Genomic DNA, 4,505 nt, shown 5'->3' with positions numbered 1-4,505 from the left:
CTATATGCCTAGCCTTGGCAACCGTGGTCCATTCCCCACCATATGCCATGGCCTTGTGCCCATGGTCTTCCCAAGACAGTGTCCAAGGCGCCCGGAAGGCCAAGGGAGCCCAACCCAGCAATGCCCTGCTTTGGCAAGCCAAGGCCAAGCATTCCGGTGCCTAACCTTGGCAACCGTGGTCCTTTCCTCACCATATGCCATGGCCTTGTGCCCATGGTCTTCGCAAGACATCGTCCAAGGCGCCCAAAAGGCCAAGGGAGCCCAACCCAGCAATGCCTTGCTAGGACAAGCCAAGGCCAAGCATTCCGGTGCCTATCCGGGCAAAAACGCCCAAAGCATGCCCATTCCTTAGCCTATCCAGGCAAAAACGCCCAAAATCTGCACATTCTAGTGCCTCTCCGGGCAAAAACGCCCACCAGCATGCCACCCTCCTATAGGGTTTGCGCAACCAACCAGCCTAACCACCAGTGGCAACCAAAGGTGCTGTTAGCGACGACTTCTGAAGACGCAACGAGACGCGACGTGTTTGCGCCCAGACGCGACGAGACGATGCGGGATCTGCGCCCAAGAATGCCTAGACCCGTCGACTTGATGCGGGATCAGCTCGCCCAAGCATGCCTAGTGTGCAAGGCCTGTGTGCAAGGCTAGTGTCCAAGGCTAGTGTGCAAGGCTCATGTGGAACGCTAGTGCGCAAGGCTAGTGCCCAAGGCTTGTGTGCCAGGCCCGTGTGCAAGGCTAGTGTCCAGGGCTTGTGTGCATTGCTTGAGTGCAAGGCTTGTGTGCATTGCTCGAGTGCATGGCTTGTGTGCAAGGGTTGTGCGCAAGGCTAGTGTGCGGGGCTTGTGCGCATGGCTAATGTGCACGGCTTGTGTGCATGGCTACCGTGCAAGGCTAGTTTGCATGGCTAGGGTGCAAGGCTCGCATGCGAGGCTAGTGTGCAAGGCTGCGTGCAAGGGAAGCGTGCAGGGCGAGTGTGCGAGGCCACTGTGCACGGCGCCAGCACTAGCGAGCCATCATCCGCGTTGCCATGGCTCGCTTGGCCTTGGCTTGCCAGGCCCCGACACGAGCAATCGCGCATTTTCTTTGCAACCGACCATCAATGCCGCCCAACGGGGCCAGCACGAGCAGTCATCCGCGGTCCCCTGGCCCTGCGCACGTTTGTCTTTGAAACCGAGCATCAATGCCACAGAAAGTGCCGGGGCGCCAGCTGGAGCCATCATCCGACGTGCCATGGCTCGCTTGGCCTTGGCTTGCCGGGCCCCGACACGAGCAATCGCGCATTTTCTTTGCAACCGACCATCAATGCCGCCCAACGGGGCCAGCACGAGCAGTCATCCGCGGTCCCCTGGCACTGCGCACGTTTGTCTTTGAAACCGAGCATCAATGCCACAGAAAGTGCCGGGGCGCCAGCTGGAGCCATCATCCGACGTGCCATGGCTCTGGTCCCATGGTCTTCGCAACCGAGCATTCGTGACACCCGCGGGGCCAGGACACCAACCCTTCCGACACGAGCATTCGCGCATGTTCTTTGGCCACACAACGGCGCCAGCACGAGCAAAATCATCCGCGGTGCGGTGGCCTTGCACGGCCTTTTGTCTTTGGAACCAACCATCAGTGCCACGGGAAGTGCCGGAGTCCCGGCATCCGCGGTGCCAAGTCATTGCGCCCTTGGTCTCTGCAGCGGGGCATGCCGGGCACTCCCAACCATTGCAAGCAAGCAAGCAAGCAAGAAAGAAAGTAAGTAAGTAAGTAAGTATTACATATAGGGGCGGGACATGCGGGGAGATCTGCGAAACGTGCATTACGGGGCACACGCGTACCTACCGGGGCATACCGACCCCTATTGGGGCACACGTGTGCATATCGGGGCATACCGGGCCTATCGGGGCACACGCGTACATACCGGGGCATACCGAGCCCTACTGGGGCACACGTGCGCATATCGGGGCATACGCATGTATCCCAAGGCATACCGAGTCTATCCGGGCATACGCGTTCATACCGGGGCGTAACGGGCCTATCGGGGCATACTTGGGCATATCCGGGCAAAAAATGCCCAAAACTTGCGCAACCTTGGCAACCGTGGTCCATTCCTCTCTATATGCCTAGCCTTGCCAACCGTGGTCCATTCCTCACTATATGCCATGGCCTTGTGCCCATGGTCTTCCCAAGACAGCGTCCAAGGCCCCCGGAAGGCCAAGGGAGCCCAACCCAGCAATGCCCTGCTATGGCAAGCCAAGGCCAAGCATTCCGGTGCCTATCCGGGCAAAAATGCAATTCCTCTCTATATGCCTAGCCTTGGCAACCGTGGTCCATTCCCCACCATATGCCATGGCCTTGTGCCCATGGTCTTCCCAAGACAGTGTCCAAGGCGCCCGGAAGGCCAAGGGAGCCCAACCCAGCAATGCCCTGCTTTGGCAAGCCAAGGCCAAGCATTCCGGTGCCTAACCTTGGCAACCGTGGTCCTTTCCTCACCATATGCCATGGCCTTGTGCCCATGGTCTTCGCAAGACATCGTCCAAGGCGCCCAAAAGGCCAAGGGAGCCCAACCCAGCAATGCCTTGCTAGGACAAGCCAAGGCCAAGCATTCCGGTGCCTATCCGGGCAAAAACGCCCAAAGCATGCCCATTCCTTAGCCTATCCAGGCAAAAACGCCCAAAATCTGCACATTCTAGTGCCTATCCGGGCAAAAACGCCCACCAGCATGCCACCCTCCTATAGGGTTTGCGCAACCAACCAGCCTAACCACCAGTGGCAACCAAAGGTGCTGTTAGCGACGACTTCTGAAGACGCAACGAGACGCGACGTGTTTGCGCCCAGACGCGACGAGACGATGCGGGATCTGCGCCCAAGAATGCCTAGACCCGTCGACTTGATGCGGGATCAGCTCGCCCAAGCATGCCTAGTGTGCAAGGCCTGTGTGCAAGGCTAGTGTCCAAGGCTAGTGTGCAAGGCTCATGTGGAACGCTAGTGCGCAAGGCTAGTGCCCAAGGCTTGTGTGCCAGGCCCGTGTGCAAGGCTAGTGTCCAGGGCTTGTGTGCATTGCTTGAGTGCAAGGCTTGTGTGCATTGCTCGAGTGCATGGCTTGTGTGCAAGGGTTGTGCGCAAGGCTAGTGTGCGGGGCTTGTGCGCATGGCTAATGTGCACGGCTTGTGTGCATGGCTACCGTGCAAGGCTAGTTTGCATGGCTAGGGTGCAAGGCTCGCATGCGAGGCTAGTGTGCAAGGCTGCGTGCAAGGGAAGCGTGCAGGGCGAGTGTGCGAGGCCACTGTGCACGGCGCCAGCACTAGCGAGCCATCATCCGCGTTGCCATGGCTCGCTTGGCCTTGGCTTGCCAGGCCCCGACACGAGCAATCGCGCATTTTCTTTGCAACCGACCATCAATGCCGCCCAACGGGGCCAGCACGAGCAGTCATCCGCGGTCCCCTGGCCCTGCGCACGTTTGTCTTTGAAACCGAGCATCAATGCCACAGAAAGTGCCGGGGCGCCAGCTGGAGCCATCATCCGACGTGCCATGGCTCGCTTGGCCTTGGCTTGCCGGGCCCCGACACGAGCAATCGCGCATTTTCTTTGCAACCGACCATCAATGCTGCCCAACGGGGCCAGCACGAGCAGTCATCCGCGGTCCCCTGGCCCTGCGCACGTTTGTCTTTGAAACCGAGCATCAATGCCACAGAAAGTGCCGGGGCGCCAGCTGGAGCCATCATCCGACGTGCCATGGCTCTGGTCCCATGGTCTTCGCAACCGAGCATTCGTGACACCCGCGGGGCCAGGACACCAACCCTTCCGACACGAGCATTCGCGCATGTTCTTTGGCCACACAACGGCGCCAGCACGAGCAAAATCATCCGCGGTGCGGTGGCCTTGCACGGCCTTTTGTCTTTGGAACCAACCATCAGTGCCACGGGAAGTGCCGGAGTCCCGGCATCCGCGGTGCCAAGTCATTGCGCCCTTGGTCTCTGCAGCGGGGCATGCCGGGCACTCCCAACCATTGCAAGCAAGCAAGCAAGCAAGAAAGAAAGTAAGTAAGTAAGTAAGTATTACATATAGGGGCGGGACATGCGGGGAGATCTGCGAAACGTGCATTACGGGGCACACGCGTACCTACCGGGGCATACCGACCCCTATTGGGGCACACGTGTGCATATCGGGGCATACCGGGCCTATCGGGGCACACGCGTACATACCGGGGCATACCGAGCCCTACTGGGGCACACGTGCGCATATCGGGGCGTACCAAGCCTATCGGGGCATACGCATGTATCCCAAGGCATACCGAGTCTATCCGGGCATACGCGTTCATACCGGGGCGTAACGGGCCTATCGGGGCATACTTGGGCATATCCGGGCAAAAAATGCCCAAAACTTGCGCAACCTTGGCAACCGTGGTCCATTCCTCTCTATATGCCTAGCCTTGCCAACCGTGGTCCATTCCTCACTATATGCCATGGCCTTGTGCCCATGGTCTTCCCAAGACAGCGTCCAAGGCCCCCGGAAGGCCAATG

Source organism: Tasmannia lanceolata, unplaced genomic scaffold, assembly GCF_043159265.1.
Source record: "Tasmannia lanceolata isolate RefF3 unplaced genomic scaffold, GAP_Taslan_0.1 ptg000017l, whole genome shotgun sequence".
In the NCBI taxonomy this organism is placed as follows: domain Eukaryota; kingdom Viridiplantae; phylum Streptophyta; class Magnoliopsida; order Canellales; family Winteraceae; genus Tasmannia; species Tasmannia lanceolata.
The sequence above is the reverse complement of the archived record's forward strand: the minus strand, read 5'-3'. Positions refer to the sequence as shown.